The sequence below is a fragment of the Anopheles nili genome, chromosome 3 (genome assembly GCF_943737925.1).
Source record: "Anopheles nili chromosome 3, idAnoNiliSN_F5_01, whole genome shotgun sequence".
Lineage (NCBI taxonomy): Eukaryota > Metazoa > Arthropoda > Insecta > Diptera > Culicidae > Anopheles > Anopheles nili.
The window spans coordinates 41,880,390-41,898,584 of NC_071292.1; the positions used below are offsets into that span (position 1 = coordinate 41,880,390).

General features: G+C 40.1%; 1 pseudogene; it reads left to right on the top strand.

Moving 5' to 3' along the window:
- The first annotated feature begins 164 nt into the window (after positions 1–164).
- LOC128724357 (uncharacterized) lies at positions 165–17,705 on the top strand (annotated as a pseudogene).
- The last annotated feature ends 490 nt before the right edge of the window (positions 17,706–18,195 follow it).

The following is an 18,195-nucleotide window of genomic DNA, read 5'->3' on the forward strand; positions in this document are numbered from 1 at the left end:
AAAATATAAACCCTGCACAAACGACGAAGGACCACCACCTAACAAAATCACCGGATACTGCAATTCGCGAACATTTCTTCCGAAACAAGCCGAGGACCCGTAGTAGGACCACCATCCAAAAAGGACCACCCGGAACATCAAGCAGCCTCGAAGAACGACAGAGCATGAGCTTCATCAGTTTTACATTGATTTTACTGTGAGTCACCTTATTTTTAAGCAAGATTAGTGAACGATAAAAAAGTGAAGAAAACAATTCAAGAAATTTTCCAGGGATTTAAAAAATTAGAATCTTAAACCTGATAGTAATCACACGAATCAATTCAAAAAAAGTGCATTCCAAGGTGTATGACTAAAAATTTTGATAGGAAAAAGAAAAGACAGGAAGCATATTTTAAAAACAGGATGGTCACAGAAAACACCATGTCCTATAAGGAGTATATTCAAGTGGGTAAAATCCCAGATTTTGTCAAAGAGTTACCAGTTTTTGATGGTAAAGCTAGTGAATTAATGAGATGGGTGATGGAAGTGGAACACATACTACAAATGTACGCTAAACTTCCGAGGGATTCCGAGCAGCCTACCACGTGATCGAAAGTACAATTAGGCGGAAAATTAAGGGCGAAGCAGCTGACGTATTAAACTCTAACTGCGTTACAAGTGGTTGGTCACATATTAAATCAACCCTACTCGTTTACTATAAGGATAAAAGGGAATTGAAAACACTGGATCACGAACTCAGCGCGATCAGCAAGAAACAAGGTGAAAGCCTGCGCAGTTATTTCAGTAGAGTAAACGATCTACAGAACGCTATAATCGCTCAAGCTCAAACCGATCCGAAATATGCTGCTAATTTCGAATCCTATTCAACATACTTCCGAGAGAAAGCTTTGGATTGCTTTATAAGAGGTTTGGATAATCCTCTCTGTTTTTTGCTAAAAAAATAATAATCCGTCAAATTTAAACGCGGTTTATAATTATTGTTTAGATTACTGCAATATGAATTTGAGGTCAGCACCATTCAAATCTGAACTTCGTTTTAACCACATTCCCTAACCTCGAGACCTTTATACACCACCTTCTAGGAGGACTGGTTATCATAGCCAAAACTACCCAGATCCACCCTTGCCGCCTAGAAATTTTTCGAATCTGGGCCAAAATTTCCATCCAAGGAATAATTTTCCCACCCCTCAGTATAGTCACACTAGGAATCATACCAATCGAGAATATATTGGTCCAGCCAATCAATATGGCCAAAATATGAATATACCAAATAATTATAACATTAGAAAAAATCCAGCTGAGCATAATAATAACGGCTATCCAGTGCCTATGGAAGTAGATCCATCCATACGATCGAAATCCCTTAATTATGCAAATAGAAGTCAGGAACGTAAGGGAACAGAACAACAAAGGCAAACATATGCAGTAGATGCTCCGTTAGACTATGTTCCAGGAGTACCACCATTAAACGAAACGGAAATTAATGGAAATTTAAGACCAACTTATGAACCAACTAATAGCATGTACCAAGAAGAGAATCATTTTTTAGATTGGGCCGCAAAATGGTGAAGCCATTCCTCCCATACATCTTTTTGCGGACAACACAGGGAGAATTTCCAATTTTGATAGATAGTGGGTCTAGTGTTAATCTAATATCGCCCAAACTCGCACATGCCTACATGCACTCAAAACCATACGAGCATTCTTCTTGTAGTATAATTAGTGCCACAGGCAAATTTAACGCTACTTCGGCCATTGACATTGCAATTTTTTACCCTAGATCTAGCATACAATTTCAATTTATTATGCACGATTTTCATTCATTCTTCTTAGGAATTCTTGGTACGTCAATTTTAAAAACGCTTGAAGCTCAATTATGCTTTTAAAAATAATATCCTTACAATTATCACCGACAGTGGATTGCCATTTACCATCCCTTTACACTCCTATCAAGCTGTGAGAGAAAATTATCTTGTGGATTTTCGGGTAGATCATCTTGATTCAACACAACAGGATATGCTAAAAGAAGTATTGAGCAAAAATAATAATGTTTTCCACAAACCAGACTTGGCTTTGTCATGTACACCTAACGTAGAGTGTACAATACATACTACTGACGATATTCCCGTACATCAGAAAGTGTATCCGTATCCCGCAGCGTATACAGCCGAAGTAAACGATCAAATAAAAATCCTCTTGGATTCAGGTATAATTAGACCATCCAGATTGGCTTGGACTTCTCCTGTCTGGATAGTACCAAAAAAGAATGATGCTTCAGGACAAAAAAAAATTAGAATGGTATTCGACTATAGGAAACTAACTGAGAAAACAATAAGTGATCGATACCCAATGTCAGAAATATCCTATGTATTGGATCAATTGAAAGGGCAACAATTTTTCTCATCTTTGGATCTTGCATCAGGATTCCATCAAATTAAGATGAAATCTGCTGATATCGAAAAAACAGCGTTCTCGATAAATAATGGAAAATACGAGTTCATCCGTATGCCATTTGGACTAAAAAATGCTCCAGCAATTTTCCAACGTGCTTTAGACGATGTCCTTAGAGAATTCATAGGAAAAATTTGCTATATTTATATGGGTGATGTTATCGTATTTGGGAAATCTGTAAAATAGCATCTGCACAATTTAAGCATTATTCTCGATACGCTAAATAAAGCAAATCTGAAAGTCCAGTTAGATAAATCAGAATTTCTACATAAGGAAATTGAATTTCTTGGACATATAGTCTCGAGTGAGGGTATAAAACCGAACAACAACAAAATAGAATCGATAAGAACGTTTCCTGTTCCAAAAACAATAAAACAACTTCGATCGTTCTTAGGACTGATGGGGTACTATAGAAGATTCAATCGAGATTTTGCTAAAATAGCGAAACCATTAACCAGCTCTCTAAGAGGCGAAAAGAATTGCACCTCGAATAGAAAGATAACTTTATCATTGGCACAGGTTGAATGTTTTGAAAAAATGAAAACAATTTTATCATCGTCAGATATTTTAATCTACCCAGATTATAGTCAACCCTTCATTTTAACAACAGATGCTTCTGATTTTGCCATTGGAGCTGTTCTCTCGCAAGGAGAGTTAGGGAAGGACAAACCTATTCATTTCGGTTCGCGTTCACTTACTAAAACAGAAGAATCTTATTCAGTACCAGAGAAAGAAATGCTTGCAATAATTTGGGCATTAAAAATCTTCCGTAATTATCTTCTTCTTCTTATCAGGCGCTACAACCGCTTGGCGGTCTTGGCCTGCTCCAGGAGAAACCGGAACCGCTCGCGGTCGAGCGCCGTCGTCTGCCAATCGTTGATCCCGGCCTTTTTGACGGACGCATCCACGCCATCACTCCATCTCAGTTTGGGCCTACCACGCCTCCTCTGTCCATGTGGGCAGCCTAAAAGGACTTTACGGGCTGGGTCGTCCGGTGCCATTCTAATGACATGACCAGCCCACCGGAGCCTGGCGAGTCTAATTCGCTGCACGACAGTGAGGCTATCGTACAGTTCGTAGAGCTCGTCATTGTATCGGCTCCTCCATTGTCCTTCCACACATACGGGGCCAAAAATCCTTCTGAGCATCTTCCTCTCGAACGCGGCTAAGAGGGTTTCGTCAGTTTTGGACAAGGTCCATGTCTCAGAGGCGTATGTGAGTACTGGAACTATGAGTGTTTTATATAGTTCCAGCTTCAGCCGTCGCGACAGGTATTTTGAGTGGAGAAGTTTCCTCAGGCTGTAGTATGACCGGTTGGCTGCCAGCACCCTTGTGCGTAATTCAACTTCTATGCTACTGTTGGTGCTGACTTTTGACCCAAGATAGGTGAAGTTTTGGACGACTTCAAAGGTTCGCTCACCTATCTGTACGTCACCCCTGCGTAGACTCGCATTAGTATTTGTTAGCAGGGCCGCTGACGGTGCCACCATCATTTTGGTTTTTGCCTCGTTAATCTCCAAACCGAGGTTCTCAGCCGCCTGCTCAATCCGTTTGTAAGCCTCTGCTACATAGGAGAGCCGCAAACCAATGATGTCTATGTCATCAGCGTATGCCAGAATCTGGATTGACTTGTAGAAGATGGTCCCCGAGGTTTCCACTCCTGAGTCTCGGATGGCCCTCTCTAGCGCCAGGTTGAAAAGGAGACAGGCAAGCCCATCGCCCTGGCGCAGACCCTTGGTGGTAGCAAAGGGCCTTGAGAGTTTTCCATCCACCATCACCTGGCATGTGACGTTGGTCATGGTCATTTTAACAAGCCTGGTAAGCTTGGCCGGGATTCCAAAAGAGCTCATTGCGTCGTAAAGTTTTACCCTGGCTATGCTGTCGTATGCGGCTTTGAAGTCTATGAAGAGATGGAAAGATTGGAGTTGTTGCTCCGCCATCTTCTCCAAGATCTGCCGCATGGTGAAGATCTGGTCAGCGGTTGATTTTCCTTTTCGGAATCCCCTCTGATAGTTTCCCACTATCTCTTCTACGAATGGGACAAGTCTCTCTTGCAAGACTAAGGAGAAGATCTTATAGGCGGTATTCAACACCGTAATACCCCTGTAATTGCTGCACTGTAGCCTGTCTCCTTTCTTGTATATGGGATAGATGATACCAAGATTCCAATCACAAGGTATCGATTCGCTATCCCACACCTCAGTAATTATTTGATGAATTTCGCGTTCAAGTGCTGCACCTCCGTTTTTGATCAGTTCGGCTGATATTCCGTCGGTGCCGGGTGCTTTATTATTCTTCAACCGACGGATTGCTTTTCGGGTTTCGTCCATGCTAGGTGGCAGTAGCATGACATCATCCGCTAGTGGAGCCTCTAGCTGTTCGTTGAACTGATCATTTAGTAATTCATCAAAATACTGAGCCCATCGCGAGAGGACCTCTGGCTGGTAGCTGACCAGATTTCCATCCTTATTTCGACAACAGGTCACCTTAGGTATAAAGGTTTTTCGATGACCTGCTATCTCTTGGTAAAACTATTTTCCTGGGCCGTATCGCACTCTGATTCCTTGGAGCTCCTGCATTCGTTGTTCTTCCCACTGATGTTTCTTGGTGCGGTGTACTCTTTTTTCTTCTCGTCTGAGCCGTATGTAATTCTCTGCGCATGCCCGCGTTCTATGCCGCTGCTGCATTGCTCGGTATGCGCAGTTCTTACGTTCCGTCACAAGTCTACATTCGTCGTCGAACCAGCCAGATTTGGTGTTGCCCCGACGTGGTGGTAGTGTGGATTTTGCACAGTTCAATATCTTTGTTTTTAGAGCGCTCCACCGTTCGCTCGTAGTGTTGTATGGATTTGCTGGTAATAGAGACTCACCTAAAGCGGATTCGAATGCCTGTTGGACTTTAGCGTCCTTTAGGGAGTCCGTGTTGAGCCGGGCCTGCATTTTTTCCTCATCCCCTTTGTCACGGGGACGGGCGATTCTGCAACATATCACTAAGCCAACCAGATAGTGATCGGAATCGATGTTGGCTCCTCTATAGGTTCTGACGTTTAACAGGCTCGACTGTCTTCGGCGGCTTATCAGCACGTGGTCGATCTGGTTGGAGGTGGCTCCATCTGGGGACACCCAAGTAGCTTTGTGGATGTCCCGACGCGCAAACTTGGTACTTCCCACAACCAGATTACTTGCTGCTGCAAGTTGGACCAATCTATTACCATTGTCATTACTGTGCTCATGTAGACTGTGATCACCAATGTATTGGCGATACATTGGCTCCCTACCGACTTTTGCATTGAAGTCCCCCAAGATGATTTTGAGGTCATGCTTAGGGCACTTATCAATGATTTTTGCGAGGCGGCCGTAGAAAAGGTCCTTCTCCTCTTCGTCTTTGTCTTCGGTAGGGGCGTGAACGTTTATGAGGCTGATGTTGAAGAATTTGCCTCGCATGCGCAGGGTGCATAGCCTATCGTCTATAGCCTTGAAGTCGATGACCTCGGATTTCAGCCGCGGACCCACGGCGAAACCCGTTCCGAGCATATGGTGGCGGTCGTGGCAGCTGTAGTACAAGTGGTACCGTTTTTCACCACGTCTGCTTAGCACACCATTCCCTAGCCATCGTATTTCTTGTAGTGCTACAAGGTCCATGTTCAGTGTGGCTAGGGCGTCATCTAGTTGCTTCAAGGCTCCGGCTCTGTGCAGAGTGCGTACGTTCCATGAGCCCATTATCAATGTCCGGGGGCGTTGCAGGGGTCGGTTGCCGTTGAGTCCAGTTCGAAGGTTCTCCATGATGCTTTTCGTAGTCGTGTTCTTACTCGAGGCAGGGTGACTGGCCCCGCGCTCGAGCCCCCAGTACCTCTGGAGGGCCTCGGAGCAGTTAAGTTTAGCGTCTGGCTGTCCCCCCGACGTTCAGACAGCCCGGTTACCCGCGCTGCCCACCCCCCTCCTGTTTAGCCATGCGCCCCCATCCGCCCAAGGGGTTGGAACCAGCCCGTTTACCCAAGCTTAGATATACGATGATACATGTTACCGCTCTGCACGTCGGGGACGTGACGGAATAGGAATTGGAAAGGAGAGCCTGTGTAGCCTTCTAGAGGCGTCGGATCCTAACCCATTAACAGAGCAATCCGTAATTATCTATATGGTGCTAAGTTCAAAATCCTAACAGACCATCAACCCCTCACGTTTACACTGTCTCAAAAAAATACTAACGCCAAACTAAAACGATGGTAAGCATATTTGGAAGAACACGACTACGAAATTATTTATAAGCCAGGGAAAACTAACGTAGTAGCAGATGCTTTGAGTCGCATGGTTTATTCTATGACCGCTACTCAGCACTCTGCAAACGAAAGCGATAATTTTTACATTCCATCAACCGAAGCCCCTTTAAATGCATTCAGACATCAAGTTATTTTAAGCGAAGGATGCGATAAAATTTCTACTACTCAACCATTCCCAAACATCATTCGAAAGCATATCACGATCTCTAACACTATTGATCAAAGCTTACTGAATGTTTTGAAAACACATTTTGATTTTTCAAAATTGAATGGAATATCCACCAGTGAACCTTTGATGGGGAAAATACAGGAGGTATATAAACAAAATTTTGGAAGACAAAATATGCTAAAAATTCGTTTTACACAACAATTACTGCAAGATGTAGAAAACCAGAACGATCAGCAAGATATAATAAGTAAAGAACATAGCAGGGCACATAGAGGATACGAAGAAAACAGAACTCAAATCCTCAAGCAGTATTATTTTCCAAGAATGTCAGCACAAATCAAATATTTCATACGCAATTGCCGCACATGCAACGAATGCAAGTATGACAGAAACCCAATAAATCCACCAATGCAAAAAACCCCTTTACCAAAAACACCTTTCGAGATATTGCATATCGACATCCTTTTCTTGGAAAACCATCACTTTTTAACTTGTGTCGATAAATTTTCAAAATATGCACAAGCAGTAAAAATAGGCTCTAGAGCCATTGTTGATGTATTACCTGCTTTACAAGATGTAATACTAAAACATAGACCTCCAGACATTATTGTTCACATTATTGTTAAAGTCATTTAATTCACGGGAAATCACAGATTTTTTTTATAGATATGGAATTACTCCTTATTTGACAGCTACTGGAAGGAGCGAAATGAATGGTGTAGTTGAAAGGTTCCATTCAACTTTACTAGAAATATATCGTATAACAAAAACTGAACATCCTTACAAATCCGTTTCAGATTTGGTAACGATGGCAATTCATAAATACAACCATTCCATACATTCCTGTACTAACATTAGTCCTATTGAATTCATAACACCTAACGAAAGCACTCCTAAAATCTTACAAAAAGTTCAAAATAAATTGAAAATAAAGCAGGACAAGGATATAAAGTACCACAACAAAACACGAAAACCCAAAACTATAACTGTAAATTCTCAGGCGTATATGAAAACAAAACGAAGGCTTAAGCAAGCCAAACCGTATAGGAAGGTAGAGATAGAGAAGGTTAATAGAACCACTGTTTTAACTAAAGAAGGAAAAAGGATCCACAAGAGTGATTTAAAAATAAAATCTTCATAAATTTATCCTCACAGGACTCTACATTGGAGTGATGGCCAAAACATTACAATTTCTAATTTAGATAACATACCAATACTGGCATTCAATAGAGGTGACGCGAGAGTAGCAACCAGTAATAACTACTATATCCACCATTTCAATACTTCAAACATACAACTCGAAATCAAAGTCCTAGCAGAAGAATTTAAATCTCTCGAAGAAACCCTATTCAGAACAATGATCGGACAAGAATTCACAAACGCATACGAATCGTTAAGAGATATTTTCCCTATTCATAGAATTAAAAGATGGGACTCGATAGGAACCGTTTGGAAATTTATAGCAGGAAGTCCCGACGCCAATGACTTACTACTGATAAACTCTACACTAAACGAATTGATAGTAAACAATAATATTCAAATTAGGATAAATAATAATCTTACGCTTCAACTAACGGATATATTAAAACAAATCAAAGGTGCTCTTAAACTTTCGCGAGAATCTTCAATAGATTTCTTTTCTCTCAACATCCTCCTAAACCTTAAATACTTGTCACAAAAATTATCTCTTGTTATAGATAGCATTACTTTGACAAAATTGGGTATAACAAATCCTCGCAAACTAAGTAAAAGCGAAATAGATTTATTAGTGATATAAGAAAACAAAATCTTCCTGTCGAAACAATTTCGGATGCGTTATCATACACGAGCACAAAAATAGCCACCAAAAAAGACGAAATGTTATTCATAATCAGCTGTCCAAAAACAACAAACGAAGTATATAGGAAAATAGAATTGCACGATATAACAAATAGGAATAAGAAAATTCATGTACCCAAACAATTTTACCTATCCCTAAACTCTCAACTCTTCATCATACCAAACGGCAACAAGTATATCTATGATTTAAAAGAATTGCAAGAAGATAACGGCGAATGTGTCCCAGCCCTTCTACGAGGACAGCAAGCAGCACGTGATTTTGTAGCGAACCCAGCAAAATTCGAAATTATCCATCTAGACATGATGCACATTCCTATCAACTCAGCTGTTGAATTTACAATAAAAACCACATGCGGTCTAAAGAAGAGATCTGACAGGCTCGTTTCTCTTGTCATACAAATCTTGTAAAATATTCCTGAATGAGGAAGAGATTTCAAATAACAAAACAGAACTACATGGGTCATCGCTGAATCTCCCTATCTATGGCATAAACGTTACATCAGTAAACAACGTGCTAAACCCCAGTCTCGAACATCTTTATTCAATACATGTGGAACTTAGGAAAGAGATGCATCATATTCGATTAGAATCGAAGAGCTTCACTTGGAACAAAAGCAAAAAAGAACAGTCATAAACATCCGAGGACAGCCTACTTCTAAAACTACATCAGATCAACCCCAACATAAAACATAATCAGCGACATCATAAAAGCTAATCACCAATTTTATGATCACCTGTACTCTTGCACCTGAATAAACATATGCATCCGCCAACCCGTACTGGAATTCCCCTGGAACCTGAATAAACATATGCATCCGCCAAAACTTCAGGTATTCCAGACCACCATAAATCAACCAACAAAACAACATGTCCTCAGCCATCCATCCCGTTCCCACACATTGTAATATAGAAACATTTTAGCATATATAAAGATAAAAATGTAGAAATAAAGATATTCTCAGTTTGGCTCATAACTACGTTACTCTGTCCGAGGAATCCGAACTCTCAAAAACCCTTACACCAAGTGGAAGTGTTAACTCGTGCAAGCATGAAACGTTCCAGTGTGGGCACTCTCATACAAATACTGGGATAAAAGTCTAGTGCCTTTATTTACCGAAGAATTTGAGTGATATGTGCAAGCGGACATTATTGGAAACGAAATATGATAAATTTTGGATAATTCTTGCACTTTTGCATATTAAAAATCATAAAAAAAAGTTTTTTCATGTACTCTTGCGCCTGTATGTATGCAATTGCTTTACGTTTGATGGTATAAAAAATATGCTTTAGACTACTTATTATTACTTAATGAAGGAATAATTTTAAAATAATTAAACAAATATTAAATATTTAAAAATCATAGCATTATTTTATGATTTGAAAATATTCCGAACATTCAGCCTAAAAAATAGCGTCAAAAAGTAATTTAAGTACAATTGATAAAGTATGTCAAAAATACAAATAACATAAAAAATATTATAATATAAAATAATCATAATATAATAAATATAATAAATATGAACAGTAAAATTGTTATCCAAAACCAGTTACTTGTAGTAAAGTACAAAGCAGATTTGAATATTAAATATTATTTTAAATTAATTTCAGTTTTTTCCGTTATAAATTACGATTGTACGTATAAAAATGTAAAAATTGATAAATCAGTAACTATTCTATATTAATGAAATTCTATACGAATCTAGTCAAATGTATATCAGGCTCAAAACTAATGTTTAAATTATCAAATGTTATCAAAACTTCGTCATAGCCCTCTATCGTGTCAGATCCGTTTGAGGAATTATTATCACTTCCTTGAGATGATGTTACCGGTTCAGGTGAATTTTCCTGAATTTCGTCGGGATTTTCATTATTACTATTTTTATTATTGGTCCTATATACAAAAAATGTTTTAGCGTCATCAGGATATCTTGTTAGCTTGCTGGTTCCCTGCATACTTTTACCAAGTGAAATGGAACTTATATAAGGGTCCTAAGAATAAAGCCCTTGCATAAAAACACCTCTCATGTAGAGAATTTTTGAGCACTTCTTAGCATGATCTCTTCGGTCTTTCCTAAATATTTTATTTCGACCTTCTGCTGCTTCTTCACCTTATGTTCCAAGAGGTGCTGGAGCATGCATTATAATTTCACCAATATGAGCCAAAACATTGGTATAAAATGCCTGCTTCGGTGCACAATGATACTTTTGTAAAAATAAATCATAAGTATCAATGCAGTATAAACTAATTGGTTTAGGATTAATTGATTCTGAACAATTAATCGCTATCAAAATATTTCTAAACCTTTCAACAAGCTTTTCCTCGACACCTAAAATATTACTGAACAAAGTAACATTTGAAAAAAACTCGTCGACAAGTATTGCCCGTTGTACTGTTACCACCCATAGGTCTTGGCTCGTCAACTTTAATCCCAAATTCATTTTTCAATTTTTCTAAAATGCTTTTCTTGCGAGACATGTACAAAGGCTTGTAGAGTTTTGTAACTTTCCATTTTTTAATATCAAGTCTGTACGAGATATGTAACAGATATTCAAAAAATCGTAACCAGCAATGCAAAGGAGAAATTCCAAACATAAGATTTTCTTCTTTTGCTAAAAATCCATTTTTCAAACTTATTATACTACGCATATCGTTAGGCGTTGCTCCACAAATACAACAATTTTGCATGGAAAGCGAATTTGTTACGTAGGCCAATACTTTTCCATCAATCATACTCATATAAAAACAAAATTTTACATAAATATGCTTAGTATCATTTAATTCTATCTTAAATGGTACTAAGGAAGACAATTCTGATTCTATTTCCTGAATGGATTGCAAAACTTTTTCTTTTGTCTCTTTTGCAAACTCGATCATAATTGGTCTACAAAACCTGGTGCTCTGAGACAAAAGATTCAACCAAAAAATTTGTTGTTCGTTTGAGCTAGAATAAAGACGGATAGGAGTTAATGCCGTAGCAAGTAAATCAGAATCAGACAAATCTGTTCCATTAAAATCTCTAAATTTATGATGGTATTGGCTATGTCCACTAGATCCATCTATACCCCATGAACAAAGCAATACAAGCTCTAAAGAGTTACAACATGTTTTTTCCATATAATTTAAAATTTTAACATTCTGCATCTTTGTAATTCTAGAGGATGTGTGATTTAAAAGAGCTTGAAGCTGAACTTTAGCCTTTGTTTCACTAATAGTTACATTTGCTTCTTTTGGAGCATATTGTATTTTCAATTTAGTAATTGAAGAATAAGAGGGAAATTGGTTTTTCGATACCTTGTAAATGTCTATGTATTGAGACTTGGAGAACCCGTTATCGATGAAACATGCAAGACCTTCCTCAGGAGACACCAAACTATTACCATCAGTGCTGACATATAATGACTCCGGATTTTGCAGCACTTGGTCTATGGAATGCAACAGCTTAATGTTTTTTTCTTTATACGCTAATAACCGAACATAATATAACTGTTCTTCAATATTTTCACTATTTTGAATATATACTTTGAATTTCACTGCTGACACTTCTACGTTTATTCCTTACACATAAATGATAGAACTTCTTCTTTGGGCGCCCGAGACACTTTTGTACATTATCGTCTATTATAAGTTCTTTATCTAGCCAAGATTTTTCTTTGATTTCAAATTTTGCATTATTTCTTTGGTTGTAACGCATTCGTCGTTTGTATTGTATTTCCAAATTTGTCACCTTCACTGTCATATTTTTCATTGCACTTGAAATAATTTTCACATGACTCTCAATATATTTAACAGCCCTTTTTATATTCTGATTAGAATTGTCTTTATGTTGAAAGTTCTGAATGATATCACCATATTTAAAGAAACCCATCTAAACTCTTCAAATGCTTCGAAAGAATGATGACTTTATCTCAAAACATTATGCTGAACTGACCAAAAAATCATAAAATCTAAAAAACCTGAGATAACTTCAAAAATATTTACCTGTACGAAACTGTTGCCCGGTCGATTGAACGTATTAGTTAAGGTAAATACCCAAAAAACAAGAATTGTACACATCATTACCCGAATTCAATGTGCTAGTCTATAAAATCCTGAATCAGGTGGAATTTCTTACAGGTCAACTACATTTATGTTTTTTCGTTTACCAACTGTCGTTTCCGTTTATCTGTGTAAGGACAATTCGTATCCTACGGGTACCGTATCCGCATGTTTTGTTGAATGGAGACATAAACAGCTTTGGAATGGATACGGAACCCCTTAATGTATAATAAAACACCTAATTGAAACAGAACCTACTTCAAGCGCAGCCTACAGTATTAACAGTTTGTTGAAGAATTGGAACATATTCTAACATTGTTATTCAACATCACCAATCAGTGATCTAAAACAACTTATGAATAAACTTTATCAATAAGTAGCATATTTAAAGATTTTTGTCGCCATCAGGAGTGTTATTTCTCGAAACACATCATCACCTCAAGACCACCCGATTTGATCGTTGAACCCTGTAGCGCGGCTCATAAAAAAATCATCTTTTATAAAAAAAACCATAATTTTACATGGGTTTTTTCATATGTTCGCATTTTTTTGATGATGTAATCCTTAAAAAATTAAAACAAATTTAATTTTATAAAAATGACAATCAAACTCCCTTTCCACAATAGAATTTTTTTTAAGTTTTTGATTTTTAGTTTAAGAGAAAAAAAAAAGATTATAGTTAGCATAAACAAATTGAAAATTTTTAAATTTTTTCACACTTTTTCGACTTTGACAGGCTGTTACTCCGAAAATATTGGACTATGAACCATAATATTTTGGTGTTAACTAAATTTAACACTCTAGTTTCAGAATAAATTAACAAGTTTCCAAAAATCGCAAATTTGTTTTTTGACTTTTATCCCGGTAGTTGGCCACTGTGCGTTCTGTTTGTGCCGCTTGAATAAGCGATCATCGATGACACAGCTCAGCCGTCTCTCAGCCGGTTTTTTGCCCGATGGGTTAGTTTGTTTGCGGTGGCGTCTTTCAGCTGCGTGTACGGGGAATAAACGCCTTCATCGTCCAGTAGCACTGTTTGCCTGCATGGCCAATTGCATGTAGTTCACATCTATCACCAGTATTTCCAGTGGTGAAATGCTGCGACATAGTTTCCACGTCAAACAGGAGCAAACATGAAACAACGACGGGGAATAAACGCCTTCATCGTCCAGTAGCACTGCTAGTCTGCATAGTCCATAGTCTAGTCCTGCATAGTAGTTCCTGCGTCAAGCAGCAGCAAACATGAAATAAGATAATGAAAGTATTAGAAAACAGTTCAAACTTCAATTGCGATGATTTTTAACCTACCTCAACGGTAACGCTTCTTCTGCGATGATGCGACCTTTCTCCAAGAAAAGCACTTGCACACTGGCAGTTAGAGTTTTCTCTTTAACTTACCCGTACTCTTCGCCGTTTGCTTCGATCCACAAATTTGCTAAGTCCGCTTCGCCAACGCATCGGCTGGACTTAGAATTTGGAGAAACGCGCACACAAATCCAAAATCGCTGCTGGCAGCCGCACACATGCACACGTACAAGGGTACGGAGGTGCAAAGCGGAGAAATCTAGCTACTCAAAATGCTGCGGTAGTGGGAAAGAGACAAAAGATGATTTTCTACCTGCACCTTAACGGTTTGAGCGATTTTGGGTGCTTTTCCCCCGCTTGGCTGCACGAAGTAAACGATATGGGCTAGATTTCTCCGCTTTGCACCTTCGTACCTTCGAACTTAGCAAATGTGCAAGCAAAGCAGCAAATGGAGTGAAAGAGTTGCTAACGAGCAATTGAAGTTCCTAACGAGCGTTCCTGAAGCATTTGTGTCGTAATTCTAATGCTTTTTCTCCTAGACATCCTATGGGTACAGGAGAATGTAATTTGATGTCGCCTGCATGAGCCAAAATTTTGTGAACAGTTGCTGGAATTTTATACCAATTATACAACTCCAAAAACTTTCTATAGGTAGCATCAGAATATTTTTCAAATACTACAGCATCTTTAGACTTCTGGCAGCTGATGACTTTCAGGATGTTTCTGAACCTATCGATAAAATCTTCATCAACGTCCATAGATGCACTTGCTAAGCTTGGATTTGAAAAATACGTCGACAAGCATTTCCTACTGTACTGTTTCCCGATGATCCTGGTCGAGGTTGATCCACTTTCACTTCAAAAGCATTATACAATTGCTGGCGAACATTTTTTCCGGTTTTCGAACTCTATGGTATCTCCTCTTTACTAATCCATTTTTTTAAAGTGATACGATAAGAAATGTTCAAAATACACTGAAAAAACCATAGCCAGCAATGAAGGGGTGAAATGCAGTAGTCCAATGCACATGGAATTGGATTAAAGCCTTTTTCCAGCATTGCAAGATCATTCATCTGTGTAGGAGAAGCACTACAAACTGGACAGCACATAGTTGGATTTTCAGTAATTATTGATAACAATTTTCCATCTATCATGGTTAGCAAAAATTGGAACTTCAACTCTATACTTTTCCCTCCGCTTAAGCGCACTGTCCTTGTTTCCAAATTTGTAAGTTCACTCTCTATTTCACTTTTCGTTTTAAGCACTAATACTCTAGTCTCATTTGCAAAAACCATTGAAATTGATCTACAAATTTGTTACTTTGCGTTTTGGTGTTGAACCAAAAGATTTTTTTCTCATCGGTAATGTCAATATTAGAAGCTGACAGTCGCGCGAGTCAGTCGCTTCATGAGACGCTCCGTTTAAAACTTTCGTTTCTTTATGTTTTTTTGGTGCTTTGGTCAGTGTTTTTCACGGCTTATCGTGTTTTAAGTGCTTTTTCCCGCTGACCTACGTTTAAGGTCTCTCACGACGTGTGTTGCCTTCGCTATTTCGGTTTTGTTCAGTTTCGACCTAACTTGCGTCGGTTCGCGCTTCTTTGTTTTTCGCGATGGCCTCCGTGTGCCGAGTTTGTGATTTGCCAACCGATGATGGCCCGATAGTTTGCGGCGGTAGCCTAGGGCTTACTCTGTGTAAAGCCGTTTTCCACGCAAGGTGCCTCAAGCTACCCAAGACCTGCTCAAGCAGTTTGGCTCGGAGGGAGAATCTTGTGTGGTTTTGTAACTCTTGCCGGGCTGCCTTGGCTGGCGGGCCAACTATTCTCAGTGAGCTCAAACGTCTCATCAGTGAGATGAAAAGTGAGCTTCTCATCGAGATAAGCAAACGATCCCGATTGGATTGCACTGAGACTACCAACTCTAAATCGGGTACACAGATTCTTACCACTACTCCCGTCGACGCGATGCTTCCAGACCTTCACTCGGCAGCTATTACTACTACGGATGAACCTACCGATACTTTACGGATTGATGGAGTTCCTTCGTCGCCGGTTGGTGTGTCAGCGGATAACGCAGAACTACACTCGGAACATACACGCAACGAACTGAACACACACCCACCGCTTCTTGCCGGGACCTCCAACGAGTTTCTGCCGGGCGAAGGCCTTTTCGAGCCGGTTACTGAACCACGGGCCTGGCTATTCGTTACACGAGTTTCTCCGATTTGCACTGAAGAGCAGATGTGCACTTTTGTTTCTTCTCGGATCAATTCCTCCGACTGTATTGCTCGTCGAATTTATCCTCGCGGCCGCGACCGAAATAGTTTGCGGTTCATCTCGTTTAAAGTGAGCCTGCCGCGATCACTTCGACAGGTCGCTCTTTCACCAACTACCTGGCCGAGAGGTTTTGTCTTCAGAGAATTTGAGTTTCGTCGCAGGAGCGAGGATTCTTTTTTCTCCCCGGAACCGTTTCACAATCCTGTACAAACCACGCAACTCAACGACTTACTGCCACGTTAGCTTCGTCGGTGCACTCTAGTCCAGTCAGTAGGTCTCCTCTCACTGAGTTCCGCTCTAGCCCTGGAGTTAGTAACGGATTAAACGGCTCAAAACACCTCTCAGTGTGTTACCAAAATGTGCGTGGTTTGCGATCGAAAACCTCTGAGTTCTTCTTGAGCTCCACCTGCGCTGACTACGACATTATTATTCTAACTGTAACATGGCTAGATGACAATATTCCTTCACCGCTGCTTTTCGATGTCAGCCAATACACTGTTTTCCGTACGGATCGGTCTACCTCAAACAGCAAAAAATCTCGGGGCGGAGGTGTCCTTATCGCAGTGGCTTCGAGGCTTGACGCCTTCAGTTGCTCTGATCCGACTCCTCTCACGGAAAGTCTCTGGGTGCGGGTGAAAACATGTCAGCAAGAAATAATGATCGGTGCTATCTACGTGCCGCCGGATCACTCAAATGATCTGGCAACAGTTAACTCCATCTGCTCCGAGCTTCGCGAGGTAAGAGAGAGTTCATCTCTCGTTCCGTGTGTCCTCATGGGTAACTTCAATCAACCTAACATACGCTGGACTCCTACGCCTGGCTCTTTTCCTGCTCTGGACCTTGCCAGTTCACGGTTTTCTCCTGCCTGCACTATGCTGTTCGACGAATTGCAGTTCTCCGGTTTGACACAGCTAAACTCCACTGCGAATGGGCACGGCACCCTGTTGGACCTAGTTTTCGTGTGCGATCTGCTCATCGATTACTCGGTATCAATTGAGAGCAGCTTGGATCCGCTAATCGGGCTTGCTGACTACCATCCCGCTTTGGTGCTTAAGGCTGTTTTGCCAAATGCTTCCGGTGAGTGTACGCGAGCATCTGCCTCTGCTTTACCGCAGCGCCGTTGGAACTTCGGTCGTGCTGATTTTGCTGGTCTAACGTCAGCTTTATTGCTTGCTGACTGGAATGAAATCATGTCTGATGCAGACCTCGATGTGAATGTTGATTCCTTTACCCTCACTGTTGTGGACCTCTTCGATGAGTATGTTCCCCAGTTTCGTGCTCCAAAGAAAAAGGTACAAATCTACTTTCTACAAAAGATTCCGTCGAAACAACTGCGAACGGAACCGTTTAGCGTTTCTTGAGGCGGCTCGATTCTACAAAAATGAGAACAGGCGAGCTTATAAACGGTATACCTCTAGTCTTGAAGTTGGATTCAGAAAAAATCCCAAATCATTTTGGAAGTTTATCAAAAACAAACGAGGAGCTGGCAGTGGAGGCAAACGTGGTGGATTACCTTCTTCTATGAGCTTCAATGGCTCAGTGGTTTCCGGTGAACATAATATCTGCGATGCATTCGCAGCTCACTTTGCTTCAATGTACTCAAATGGTAGCCTGGACCAAAACAGTCTTGCTTCTGCCCTGGAGCCCATTTGCGAAGAAATCTTCTTGTCCATACCGGTGTTCTCCGAAGAGCAGGTCTGCATGGCTATTGACGACTTGAAACTTTCCTACGCGTTTGGGCCTGACTACATTCCCAGCGCTATAATCATAAACTGCAAGGAAGCTCTGATTCCAGTCTTGACGTCGCTATTCAACAAATCCTTGCAGTTGGAATGTTTCCCCAGCCGGTGG